Raw genomic sequence first — 15,366 nt, 5'->3', positions numbered from 1 at the left:
AAAAAAAAAAAAAAGAACCGAATTCTTCCACTTCCAACTTCCAGAGAAACGATCTTCCAGGAGAAAGCTCAGCTTTCTTTATTAAAATCTCCAATAAAAATGAGGTAGAGTTTTTGTTTTTGTTTTTACTTTTTCTGCTGACTACATCCAGTTTAGGAAGCATCTCAAAATATTAACGTTGCAAAGATATCCCTAAACTTCAAAAGCAGCCTATTATACTTTCTGAAATAATGCAGCAGATACTTTCATTAAAGCTTTGACCTTGAGATTTAGTTCTCTATAATATCAGACTAACCAGGAGAAGTCAGTATTGGAAATTGACAGTAGAGCTACTGGAATGTAGATATTTACCTTCACATAAAATGATTTATCCACCCACTTAAAATCAAATCTTTAAATTAGGTTTTTTCTCTTTGAATGATAATGTAATGCAAAGACTTTATTTACGTTCCCATTAACTTTGAAAACCTAAAAGGTTTGCATAACAAAAATCAAGAAGCTCAACTTACTTTGGTAGAATCTGTAAATAGATAACTATAATTCTTTTAATTGGAAAGTTTAAATTGAAAGTACAAATGAATATGATGGATTCCATATCTTAGAGCTATCAGTAATCTTGTACATAGAATATACCCACACAGGACAGTAGTTATCTTTGTGTTTTTGGCTTTTGTTGATTTTGGAAGTTGTAGTTATAGTGAATACTAAAGAGACATGACAGATAAATTTGACGTTTATTTGTAATGCTTTTGAACAGGCAAGTTATGTGGTAGAATATTTCATAATTTGGGTATTTCTGATATTTCTCATGATTTGATTTAGTTAATTTTGTTTTGGAGAGAAGTATCACAAAAGTGAGGTCAAGTCTTTTCCAGTGTATTGTATCCGAAAGAATGTAGTGCCAGGTTGTTGTACTGTTGGTCATGTTAATTTTGAGTACTTATTTTGCTATAGAAACTTGATTTTTATATTTGCCAACAGATTTTAATAGTTGGCCTTTTTAAATGGCCACTGTGGTCAAATACAACCAGCTGAAAAATGAAGGTGTTAAAATTTCATCATTATAATTTGAGAAATAAAATTTAAAAATATGAAGGCAGTAGATGAGCTAATACAAGGGGTGGGGTAGGGGAATGAGGGGCCAGGGAGGGGGGAGGAGAGAGGGGGACAGGGGTCACAGTGTATGGCACACCTCTTTAGGGTGGGACACAATTATAAGAGGGACTTTATCTAACAAATGCAATCAGTGTAGCCTAATTCTTTGTACCCTCAAAGAATTCCAAACAATGAAAAATAATGTGTATATGAAAAAAAAAAATTCTCTGTGCTTCTCTTATTCAATCTTGCCTTTCTTCTCCCAAAGTTTTGCAAGGATCAGTCTCTTTGCTTTCTCTATAATGTTGCCTTTTCCAGATGTCATATCATTGGAATCATTAAACATGTAGCTTTTCAGATTGACTTCTTTCCCTTAATATCATGCATTAAGATTCATCCTTTTTTTTTTTTTTTTTTTTTGAGACAGAGCCTCAAGCTGTCCCCCTGGGTAGAGTGCCATGGCATTACAGCTCACAGCAACCTCCAACTCCTGGGCTCAAGCGAGTCTCCTACCTCCGCCTCCCAAGTAGCTGGGACCACAGGCGCCTGCCACAACGCCCGGCTATTTTTTGGTTGCAGCCGTCATTGTTGTTTGGCGGGTCCGGGCTGGGGATTTGAACCCGCCACCTTAGGTGTACGTGGCTGGTGCCTTAGCCGGTTGAGCTATAGGCGCCGAGCCAAGATTCATCCATTTTTTATGTCTTGGTGGCTCATTTCTTTTTATCACTGAATAATATCCTATGTGTGAATATGCACTATAGTTGCTTGCTTTTCTTTTTTCTTTTTGACACAGAGTCTCGCTCTGTTGCCCAGACTATGCTGCCCTGGTGTCAGTTTACCTCCCAGAAACCTCCAACTCTTGGGTTCAAGCAGTCCTCCTGCCCCAGCCTCCCAAGCAGCTGAGACTATAGGCACCTGCCACAATGCTTGGATATTTTTTTCTATTTTTGGTAAGGATGGGTCTCACCGTTTGTGAGGTTGGTCTCGAACTCCTGAGCTCAAGGGATCCCTCCACCTTGGCTTTCTGGAATGGTAGGATTACAGGTGTGAGCCATTGTGAAAATACCTTGATTTTACTTTATGATTATAAATATAAAATATTAGAGGACACAAGTCCCTGTATAAATGAAAATAAATGTCTAACTGCATACACCATGCACACTCCCACCCAATCTGATCCTTAAGAAATTGCAAAGTCATAACTATGACTTACCAGAATTAATTTATGTGTTTTTGTTATACATTAGGAAAATAGTAAATTTAAAAGCATTTCCTTTGCACAAGCTCTTGCATGCTAATATTTTACCTATATCTAATAAGTTTCTTTCTCTGTCCACACACAGGCACCTTCTTCCTCTGACATTCTAATATTTTGTATTAGTCACTCTCTTTTAATTACATACATATACTATGAATTATATAACCTCCTCAAAAATAATAGCTTATTTTCAATATCTCATTAGCTGTATTCTACTACACAATACATTTTGGACTTTATTCACATTTCCTTGAAGGGGAAAAAAAGACCTCAGAGCATAACTTTTTATTTTAAGAGAAAACATTATTGTATATACTAGCAAATTTCCCTCCCAAACATGCCTTTCCCCAACTGTTGTTTACCACATCATCACTCTTTATTCAATGTTATTAATCTTTTCTAATGCAAATGGTGGGAAATGGTAGTTAAGTGTTATATGTGTTTTCTCTTTTTTGGGTAAATTTAAAAATAATCGTGTTCCTTTGGAATCTTCATCAACAATATGCAAAAATAATTTTCTTTGGCTGAAGATCAGAAATAATTAGAATATATTAATTCCACACATAGAAAGATATTAAGGCATTTTTTGTTATTTATTCATTAAAATATTCAAAGAAATAGATTATGGTGTTAATAATAGTGAAGGTGGAGCTTTAAAAGGTCTGCTTTGCTAGGAATATTTTAGGTACAGGCAGGTCTGAAGGTCTGAAAGCTCTTATGGATTATAAACACAAATCACAGGCTCTGGCCAAGGGTACAAGTAGTAAAATCTGTAACAGGTGATCCATTGATTGTGCCCACCCAGCTGGAAATCAATTCTTTTTAAGGGAACGTGGTTCTGAATTTACCCGTGAGACTGAGGCACACACTGAGCGAGTCACTCTGCTGCTGACACAGCCTTACAGATGACGTGATCCAGCAGGCGAAATTCGTAAGTATCGTAAAAACAAAAATACCTTAGTACCTTCACTTAATCTTTGCTCCTTTTTTCCTCAAAAAAAAGTAAATTTTAAAATTATCTTAAAAACAGAGAAAGATTTTCAGGCAAGAAAGCATACACTGATCTATGGACTAACTCTATACCAAATGTGAGCAATATGTTGTGTTTGGAATGTTTTCAGGAATTATAAAGTGACAGGAGACTAACATGGAAAATTGGACTAAAATGTCAACAAAGAATCCCACATTATCATGCAAGTGGAAAAACAAACAAACAAATAAACTTAAACAAATGCAAATTCCCAAACTAAGAAAGAATATACAACAGTAAAATTGTTTTTAGACTGAGTTTCAATTGTTATATTTTCACAGTATTTTTACATATCTAATTTATATTTTTCAAAAATAAAAAAATTAAGCACATTGTATTATGATGCACATATGCTATATAGTAATATCATTTATTTGGATTTTTTAAAATTGAAAATAATAATAATAATATATTGTGCCTTCAAATTACCTTAATTCAGTGTACTGTGTATAACAATCATTTTTTACCTAATTCCTGTTAATATTCATATCTTTGAATATGAGTATATCTTTGTCTTTGAGTAACCATCTCTCAATATATGAAGCATTCTCCAGTTTGCGTCTATTAATGCCTCATTTCACACTAAAATAACATTGCATGTACTGGTCTTCCAAGGAAAAGAGGACAAGAAATTCTCAGAGTAGTTCACAGTTATATATTTGACACTATGTGCCAAAAACGGTGCTGACAAATGCCAGCTCCCATGCTAGCTATTCCAGGAACTCTTGGACAATGCCACCTCCATCCTCATTTCACTTCAAAATAGGTGGACTTGGGCATGTTTCCCCAGTAAGCCTGGTGCGTCAAAGATGGGACCATTCCCTTCCTAATACTCCTTTTTAATCAATTTAAAACTGAGAATGGACGGAACCTAAAACTATTCTTCAATATGTCATAAGAACAAGTTAAGTTTGCTACTGTTTAATTACTCTACAGAACGCTAGACAAAAGACCACCCCAAATGAGGAAAAGATATATTTAGATAGCGTCAATGTCATTCCTATCAGAAATAAAAGTGTATCATACTAAGAGAGCAATGTTCAGTCTCGAATAAAGAACATGGTGAAAGGGTCTTTTTATTTTCCTCTCATATCAAATGAGATGTGTTCAGAATAGGTTTTAATTTCTGTTTGATGTATGAAATTAGATGATTGATATGCTAATTACTCTAGTCTGATTGAAATATCACTATCAACACTGTGAATATTTACCTTTATTGTCAACTACAAAATTAAATCGAATTAAACTAAATGTTTACAAAAATACAATACATACAGAGAGAACTAATGATACCACTATCTGATTATTACTTCAAAAAGGGTAAGAACATGTTTTAATTATGAAACTTTCACATGAAGCAATATTTAAAAAAAAAAAAAAACTTTTAACTTTGTCCTTGACATGAAGAGAGGAAATCTTTCCTAAAAATGTTTCATATGAAAATAAAAATATGTGAATATTGATCAAATAATAATTCCACTACAACACAAAAATATCATTACCGTATTTGTATCTTTAACTAACACTTTTCATAAGTTAAAATTTTTTTCTTTATAAATAATGCCTTACTACTTACCTGCCAATCTCTCTCTTTCTTTTCACTGCATTTTAATCTTTACTATTGCTTCTCATTAGATAACCAAGAAATCTGAATTTTAAGAGAAGTTAGATTGAAAAGATATTTTACTTCCAAAATACAAGAGGATTTTATGCAAATCTTAATTGTGTCTTTGTATTTAATATTCGATTCTAATACACAGTAAGGTCAAATCAAATGGAGACTGTCTAACTTTATTAACGTTGGCATAATTACTGAAATGATAAAATTTTGAGAAGTCGTCTGACTTTTATTCAAGATCATTTCTTATTGATTGACTAGGAAATGGAAGAGTTGAAACTTTTCTATAATTATATAAGCCATTTTCACCTATCTCATTAGATATTTATAATGCTTCAAATTAATGATGATGATTATATCTTTATAAATGATACTGTGCAAGTTAAGTCATTCATTAAAAAAACAGCACTGTAGTTTCTCAAGTGATTAAACAGAAAATAGGAAATACAACCACTGTCTTGGAAAACCTGCCTGCCCATAGGGGATCATCTGTGAATAATTTTAGTAACAATTCGTAACTTTTATATTTAAGCCCAAATTTCCATAATTCATGTAACATGTTTTGTGGAGGGAATAATTTTGTAGCATATAATATGAAGATATTACTTCTATGAAAAAGGTAATATTGAAGCTTCTACTCAAGGAGTTTACAATTTCCATAGTTGCAAGTGAGGTTCTATATTTGCATTTTTAGTTTGTACTGGGAATTACAGAAATCATTCCAAAGAAGTGATGCTCGATGAATATTTATGTAGTTGGACTTTTTACAAATAACATTTTATGAATAATACGAAGTTAAAACACTGCAAAAGGAAATGGAGCTGTTCTTTTCTAAGTGGGGGAAGGTCCACCCAACTGCTCTGGTGGCTTCTAATGCAATTCAGGTGAATCAGACAAGACTATTTGGAATGCAGATTCAGAGAAAATTTAAATAAAATTTCATATGGAAAGATACGGACAACATTTTTGCCCAAATGTAAAGCATTATAAAATGTGTGTTAAAGTAGTATTTAAAAATCTTTCTGGACAAATAAGAATTCCAGTTACATTAAATAATATTAACATGGTACATATTTGCTTTTCTTCCATTATTTTTAATGTGTCCATAGACTGCATTTTAAATAGCTGTCATGGAAAATTTGCACCACAGTTAAATATTTGGAGGTCAATTTTAAACCTATTTTTATATTTACTACATAGCACTTTTCCCAGATGACTGTATTAACTCTTTTTAAAAAATTATTAGAAAAAGATAGTACTTTGAGTAGAAATGTAACTTCTGTGACTGTGAAGGCTATTTTTGTTTTATGACAGTTTCCTGTGAATAGGACTATAGCTAATGAAGTAGCCATAAAATTATAAGTTTGAGAAAGACCTTGAGAATACAATTAGTCTATCTCCTTCCCCGAACACTTTAAGACCCTTTATTATTCCATTTTTGTTCTGAGAACTACAGGAAAGATGACCCCATGATATCTCTCAGTGGTGAGACATTTCAGATCTTTTAAAGCAACACGACTATGTTTCTTCACTGGTCTGCTGCTTCAAAGTACGGTTTATCTCTCAAAAGTGGTTGAAAATAATAATTTTAGCTACTAAAGTTGAGATTTTTTTCCTTTGCTCCACAGTTATTTACCTTTGATTTTATCCATATTGAAAATACACATTGAAAATGGGATCCCTCATCTTGATTATTTTTTCATTTTGTATCTTGATACAAGTATTGTCATCTCTCAAGTGATTCTTCCACAACTAAATCAACGGTTTTATGATTTTTATGATAAATGAGTCTAATAGTAGTCTCTTCTATAAGTTTCTATTATGATCTCCAGCTAGACTGTAAGTTGGTCCAAATTCTTACTATAAATTTCAAAGTCTTTTCAGGGAATGATCTGTTAAAGGCAACATTGCAAGAAAAATTTATAGTATGTAAGAGTTGGTGAATAAGAACAAGTAGTTATAAAAGCCATACTGGTCATAGAAACCAGAGTGACTTCCAGGGATCTGCAGAAAACCTGTAATTGTTTATACTATTAGCTCACATTCCAACACAGAGCCTATCACAGAGGAACTAATAGATTTTTATTGATAATATCCATGTTTATAATTTCTGGCAAAACTGAAATTCAGAAACATAACATCTTTATTCAAAAGAAGCAATAAAAAAGAACAAAACATATAAATATCCCCCTATGTGCAAAAGAAACTACTTCTGACTTTCTTCTTCATATTAAAAGTAAAATTTCTAACAAAGATTACTTTTTCATATAGATATTATTTCTTTCTTTATTATTTCATAATTGTATGTTAATGCATTTATGGAGTGCAATGTGCTGACTTTATATACAATTTTGAATGCATACATTAAACTGTCCATAATCTTCACCTTACTTAATTATTTGTTGTGTTAAGACATTTATACACCACTCTTAATAGTTTTGACATGTACCCTTGCATACAATAGGTGAGGTCCCACCAATTACCCTCCCTCCAGTTTGCCTCCTCCCTCCCTCTCATCTTTCTGCCTTCATTCTGGGCTATAGTTGGGTTTTATCATTCATATAAAACTGTGGGTGATTATATATTGGTTTCTTTACTTTATTTATTTTTTTCATCTGTACATTAATGCATTTATGGAATACAATGTGCTGATTTTATATATAATTTGAAATGCTTAGATCGAGCTAGTTAATACATCTTTCACTTTACTTAAATATTGTGTGGGCTCGGCGCCTATAGCTCACCCAGCTAAGGCGCCAGCCACGTACACCTAAGGTGGCGGGTTCGAATCCCCAGCCCGGACCCGCCAAACAACAATGATGGCTGCAACCAAAAAATAGCCGGGCGTTGTGGCGGGTGCCTGTGGTCCCAGCTACTTGGGAGGCAGAGGCAGGAGACTTGCTTGAGCCCAGGAGTTGGAGGTTGCTGTGAGCGGGATGCCATGGCACTCTACCCAGGGGGACAGCTTGAGGCTCTGTCTCAAAAAAAAAAAAAAAAAAAAAATATTGTGTGTATATATTGGTTTCATAATAGTACTAAGTACATTGGATAATTTTTCTTTCATTCTAATGAATATTGATGCAAAAATATTCAATAACACATCAAAAACAGAATTCAACACACATCAAAAAAATTATACACCATGACCAAGTTGGTTTTATAAAAGGGTTATAAGTTTGGTTCAACATATGTAAATCTATAAATTTGATGCATCCACAAACAAAATACAAAACAAAGACCATATAATTCTCTCAAAAGATATGGAAAAAGCTTTTGATAATATCTGGCATCCTTTCATGATCAGAACATTCAATAAAGTTTACTTCTAATCTCAGTTCTGTGCTACCTTATGCCCATATTCCAATAATCACCAGTGCTGGCGATGAGTTCATTTTTGCCATTTTAAGGACATGTGCTTAAGTTTATCTTTTAACTTTAATGTTTAATTTACAAGCATTGAAAAAAGTGTTTTCTAATTATTATCATGAAGAAAAATGGGAAAAGTAGGCTGCATGAAATTTTATGCAAGTTGAACTATTTGATGTCAACTCAGAAAACACATTTTTAGGAGCTTGATCACAAAAACTTCCTATTTTATTTCATTCTCTTTATTTAATAAAAGCATGAAAATTGTCTAGAACATGATTTTTTGATAGGATGTTAATTCAACAATAAGAGTTTTAGAAACTGTTGAAAGATAGCAATAATTATGATTTCTGACCAGAGAGAAAGGGTAAAGTTGGAACTATACAGCCCTCTTTAGAGGTTAGTTGATTCATAAAGTCTAAAGATAAGAGGTGCTCTTAAGAAGAAATAATAACTCTTCAAAGGAAATTGGACTCTCTGTAAAGCAAAGAACAAAATTCTTACAGAATAAGCATATAAGAAAGAAAACTTGAAAGCATTATAAATTGAGTGAAGAGCAATTTACCAACAACACAATATTTCACTATAAAATTTTTTTCAGAGGTCTGTATTACTTCAGCATTTATACTTGGATTCTTGGATAATTTGATATACATATATCTCAGATGTTCCCTCATTGTCTAGTGAGTTGGATTAAGTTCTCTCAAAAACTATCTTCCCCTCTTATAAAAATAAATACAAAACTTGTGTAATACATAAAGCAGCAAAACTGCTGGTGGTACTGCAAACTACTACAACCTTTTTGGAAGGAAGTATAGCGAGCCCTCAAAGAACTCAAGCTAGACATCCCATTTGATGTCAGCAGCAATTTCATTACTGGGCATCTACCCAGAAGGAAAACAAATTATTTTACCATAAGGACAATTCCACTAGACTGTTTATCACAGCTCAATTTACAATCACCAAAATGTGGAAACAGACTAAATGCCCCCCAACTCAGGAATGGATTAATAAGCTGTGGTATATGTATATTGTGGAATACTATTCAGCCATTAAAAAATGGAGGCTTTACACCCTTTGTATTAACCTGAATGGAAGTGGACACATTTTTCTTAGTAATGCATCACAAAATGGAGAAGCAAGAATTCTACGTACTCAATTCTCACATGAGGACAGTTAATGACCTAGTGAGGGATGGAGGAAGGGAATAGCAGAGAGGGGGAAGGAGGGAAGGAGGTGGAGGAAGGGGAGAGCAGAGAGAGGGAAGGAGTAAGGTATGTGGAGGAAGGAAAGAGCAGAGAGAGAGAAGGAGGGAGGAGGGTGGAGGAAGGGAGGAGCAAAGAAAGGGAAGGAGCAAAAGGGTGTGGAGTCACCTATATGACACACCTTTTGGGGGTGGGACACAATTATAAGAGGGACTTTACCTAACAAATACCATCAATGTAACCTTGTTTTTTGTACCCTCAATGAATCCCCAATAAAAAAAAAGCAAAGACTTGGCACCTGTAGCGCAATGGTTATGTCACCAGGCACATGCACTGAGGCTGATGGGTTCAAGCCCTGCCTGAGCCAGCTAAACAACAGTGACAACTGCTACCAAAAAACAGCTGATTGTTGTGGGAGGTGCCAATTCTCTTGATACAAGAGAATTACTTAAGGCCAAGAGTTTGAGGTTGCTGTGAGCTGTGACGCCATGGCAATCTACCAAGGACAACATAGTGAGACTCTGTCTCAAAGAAAAAAAAAGGAAATGAAGAAAGAATTTGATGAAGTTCATTTCCAAAGAGAAAATTTAAATGATATAATTGAATATTTTTAAAAAGTCTGAAATATATCATATTAAAAACAATAAAATTATGAGAGGATCTCATCTGGGATCAGATTCAGGCTAATCTAAATTTTAAAAGATAAATTTTCATGGAACTGTCATTGAGCACCTTTTCATATACCAATACCTATTAGCCATTTCTGTGTCTTCTTAAAAAACATGTATTCAGGTCCTTTGCCCATTTTTGAGTTAGCTTATTTGTGTATTTTACTCCAGGGTAGTGTGAGTTTCTTATATATTTTGAATAGCAACTCTTATCAAAAATACAGTTTAAAAATATTTGTTTCCATTCCTTAGGTTGCCTTTTCTTTAGTTTTTACTTTTTGTTGTTGTTGTTGTTGTTTTCGGTATGACGTAAGCTCACTTGTTTACTTCTGCTTTTGTTGCTTGTGCTTTTGGTGTCTCATCCAAAACTCATCCTCAAGACCAGTGTCAAGGAGCTTCATATTTTCTTCCCAGGGTTTTATAATTTCAGATCTTGAATTGAAAATTTTAATGTATCTTGAGTTGAGCTGTTTTTTGTGGGTGATGTAAGATGTAAGATAATGATCTCTTTTTATTCTTTTGCCTGTGGATATCCAGTTTCCCAGCACCATTTACTGAAGAGGTTGTCCTTTTCCCAACCTCTCAAGGATGGTGTATCCTTGAGATCATTGTCAAACATTTTTAACTCTATATGCTTAAATTTATTTCTGGGCTCACAATTCATAGGTTTTTGAGTTGTTTTTTCTTTTTAATTAATTACCTTACTGTTTTTATTACTATAACTTTGTAATATAGTTTGAGATCTCAGAATGTGAAGAATCAAGGCTTGTTTTTCTCAGGATTGCTTTGGCTATTTAGGATCATATGAAATTCTGTACAAATTTTAGGATTGCTTCCTATTTCCTTCAAAAATATCCTCGGAATTTTGGTAGAACCATGCCTTATCATAAGGTAATTATTAAACACAGGAAATCTTTCCATTTATTATATATTCTTTAATTTCTTTCATTAATATCTCATAGTTCTCAATATATAGATATTTCACATCCTTGATTACATTTAGTCCTAAGTACTTTATCATTTTCCATGCTATAGTGAGATTATTTTCCAAATTTGGGGGGATAGTTTGTTGTAAGTACAATTGATTTTTTGTGTTAATTTTGAATCTTAAAAATTTACTGAACTTGATCTAACAGTTTTTTATGCATTCTCTAGAGTTTATATGTAAACGACTATGTCATCTGTTAATAGAAACAATTTTCCTTCTAATTTGTATGATCTTTTGATCTTTCTTTCTTTCTTTTTTTCTTTTTTCTTTTCTTTCTTGCTTTTTTTTTTTTTTTTCTTTGCCTAATTGCTCTGGATAGGCGTTTTGGTACTATGTTGATTAAGAATGATGACAGTGGGCACACTTGTCTTGTTCTAGTGCTTAGAAAAATCTTGTAAACTTTTCCCTGTTATTGTGATGTTGGCTGTGGTTTTGTCACATATGGCTTGTATTATTTTCAGGTATGGACCATCTATGTTTTATTTGTTCATGTTTTCTATCATGAAAGCTTGTTAAATTTTATCAAATTGTTTTTCTGATCTACTGAGATTGTTATATGCTTTATTTTTTCCTCTCTCCCTTTACTTCCATTTTTGTGGTGAGTCATATTTGTTGACGTGCTTATATCAAACCATTTTTGTATTTTTGGGATGAAGTCCACTTAATCATGGTGAATTAACTTCTTGATGTGCTGTCAGATATTCTTTGCTAGTATTTGGTTGAACATTTTTCATCTATGTGTAGTTGTTTTTTTTTTTTTTTTTATTGTTTCTTTTACTGCATTTGATATCATGGTGATACTGGTTCCCTAAAACGAGTTAGGGAGGATTTCCTTCTATAGAAAAGTTCTAAAAAAAAAAAAAAATGGACCCAGTTCTTCTTTAGACATCTGGTACAATATGTCTTTGAATCCCTCTGGTCTTGGTATTTTTTTATTTGGAGTTTATTTAAAAATCACTATTTAAACCTCACTACACATTATGGTTCTCTTCAGGATTTCCATTTGTTCCTGATTTCAAGCTTAGAAGGTTGTGGGTTCCCAAATTTTATCCATTCCCTCTAGGTTTTCTAATTTGTGTGAGCAGAGGTTTTCATAGTATTTACAGGTGATATTTTGTCTTTCTGTGACGTCAGTATGATGTCCCATTTCTCATTTCTGTTGAGCTTGAGTTGTTTCTCTTCCGGTTACTATGGCTAGTGGTCTATTGATACTGTTTATCTTTTCAAGTAACCAACTTTTTGTTTGGTTTGGTTTGGTTTTTTTTGAGACACATTATCACTTTGTCACCTTTGGTAGAGTGCTGGGGAGTCATAGCTTACAGCAACCTCAAAATCCTGGGCTTAAGCAATTCTCTTGCCTCAGCCTCCCAAGTACCTGGGAGTATAAGTGCCCACCACAATATCTGGCTATTTTTAGAGATGCAATCTCACTCTGGTGCAGGCTGATATCGAACCTGTGAGCTCAGGCAATCCGCCTGCCTTGGCCTCTCAAGTGCTGGTATTAGAGGCTTGAGCCCCCGTGCCTGGCCCAACTTTTTGTTTTGTTGAGCCTTTGTAATTTTTCTTTGTTCGTTTCACTTTTACGTAGTTCCATTGTGAGCTTCGTTATTTCTTCTTTTCTGGCACCTTTGGGCTTGGTTTATTCTTCTTTTTCTAGTTCCTAGAGATGTGAGATTAGGATCTTAATTTATAATCTTTCTGCTTTTTTAAATAAGCATTTCCAGTTATGATCTTTACCCTTAGCACTGCTTTTGATGTATCCCTCAGATTTTTGGAAGCTCATGTCATCTTTGTCATTTGGTTGAATAAATCTTTGTATGTTCATTTTAATTTCATCATTGACCATAGGATCATTCAGCAGCACGTTGTTTAATTTCTATGACTTCTGTAGATTTGAGAGTTGCTTTTGGCATTGATTACTAGTTTTATTCCATTGTGGTATTAGAAAACATATAGTGTAAGTTCAACTTTTTTTATTTGGTAGCTAAGCTCTTTCTGTATTTCTAATTTTCCATATTTGTGTTACCTTGGGGAAAATTAATATCATTGACTATGTTATTATACTGTAAATAACTGAGGTTCCATGTTATGTTTTCTAAAAATAATCTAAGAATGAATATGTACACACACACATAACAGACTCTCACTCTTTATATCCTTTCTCTTCACCTAACGAAGAGGAAAGAAATCCATTATGAGAATTTTCTAAAATGAAACTATTGGTGAAATGTAATGGATGATAGCCTGAGCATATACTACAAACATTTGCTGTGGCGTATGATCTTGACTTTCCTTTTATCAACTCCTTGTCACAAAGTAAGTTCAATGAATAAGTATATTTTTACATCTCCCTGAAATGCTCATGAATCTATCATATGGAAGGTACAATAACAGCTATGTTGGTTATGTTGGTTATGTTTTCTAATTCTTTTTATATGTGTGAGACAGGCTTTCAATCGTAAAAGTGTTTACTGTAAAGCCCTCTCTAGCTAAATGAAAAAAGAAAGAATGAATGAAAAGAAAAATAAGGCAAATGTGAGAGGAGAGACAGAAATGCAATTATGACAAATGGTTCACATGGTATAATATTAATGGAGTTGGGATCTGAATCTAAGAAGACAAATATACAGTATATATAACTACTCCTGGACACAGAAGCAGAATATTATCTACATCTACTATTTGCCATATGCCACTGCATTTTCCCCTGGTTTTTCAACAGCAAGTAAATCTAATGAGAAAAGCACAAAGAGGTAAACCACTAAGGCTAGCTGAAACATTTGGCAGCATTTACGCAGCATATTACATGCTGCACAGACATCTGCCTCTATGAGGATGAAAGATCTACCAGAAAAAGTATTAGACTTTAGTAACTGTCTCTACAAGACCTCATGCAAATAATTTGCAAAAAGATAGCAGATCCATGCTTCTCCAGGGCCATTCTGTCTTAAGGAACTGATTTCCTCTTTTGCTGTTAAGCTTAGTTATAGACTCTTAATTGTTACAACTTTATGTATCTGGTATCTTTAAAGTTGAACAATAGTAAGAATATAAGCATGTGATCAAGTTTTCCCATGAAACACCCAAACTTGTACCTGCCTCCTCTCCAGGCAATTCCTGTTTCTTCTTTCCTATGAATACTCAAGTACTTTTATGACTAAGCTATACATATGGCCTCTGCTCAGATACTGATGACTGAAGAGTGAATTTATTTGGAATCCTGTTTGGGTGTATCCACTAAAGTTATGCATACATGCAGTATATGCATCGACACTGTATTTCTACTTATAAGTGCACTGCTTCTATTCGGTGTTTTTCTTATGATTTTTCCTAACCATTAAAGAAATTTTTTGAGATGTTGCAAGCTCATTTTGGCATAAGCCTTATAATTAGTAGTATTTGTTCCCAATATTTCTTTCATAATATGTCACTGACACTTAAAGACAATGGAATACGTGTAATTCTCCCCCATCCTTTTCTCTCTCTCTCTCTCTTTTTTTCTTTTTTTTTTTGCTCTGACATACAATATTGTTTAAATAGGCAGGGAATAACTAAATTTAATTTTTAAAAGTAAATTATGTATGGAGTTTTGCTGTTAGGATAATTTTCATGTGGAACAGGTGTGGTGGGGTTTATCTGCTTACTTAGAATTGGTATTTGGAAAAATTTTCTTATCAGTTGATCAATTTTGTAATCACTGTTCATGCAAAGCTGAGATAATGTAAAGGCTGTCCTTGCAGCCTCTGTTTTTCCACATTCTGAACTTTACCTGAAATGATCTCAACCTCAACTGCAAAATTGATCTGTGACTGGTCCATGTCAATCAAAATCATTTTGTAATACCTATTACAATGTAATTACTTCAGACAAATAATCAGAAGTAAAATAAGTTTTCTAAATAAGAATGCAGTCCTGAACTTTTAATCATTGTTTATGCAAAATTAGCTTTCTTTTTTTTCAAACCCATGATATTATAACATGAACACTAGGCCTAGTAACTATTTCACTAGTTTCTTGAGGGAAACTTCCCTAAGAACAAGAGTTAAAAAGAGCATGATGATGTGGCTCAGCGTCTGTGGCTCAAGCGGCTAATGCACCAGCCACATACACCTAAGGTGGCGGGTTCGAATCCCCAGCC

Source organism: Otolemur garnettii, unplaced genomic scaffold (assembly GCF_000181295.1).
Source record: "Otolemur garnettii isolate 467f Iridium unplaced genomic scaffold, OtoGar3 scaffold00009, whole genome shotgun sequence".
Classification (NCBI taxonomy): domain Eukaryota; kingdom Metazoa; phylum Chordata; class Mammalia; order Primates; family Galagidae; genus Otolemur; species Otolemur garnettii.
This window is presented reverse-complemented; position numbering follows the sequence as displayed.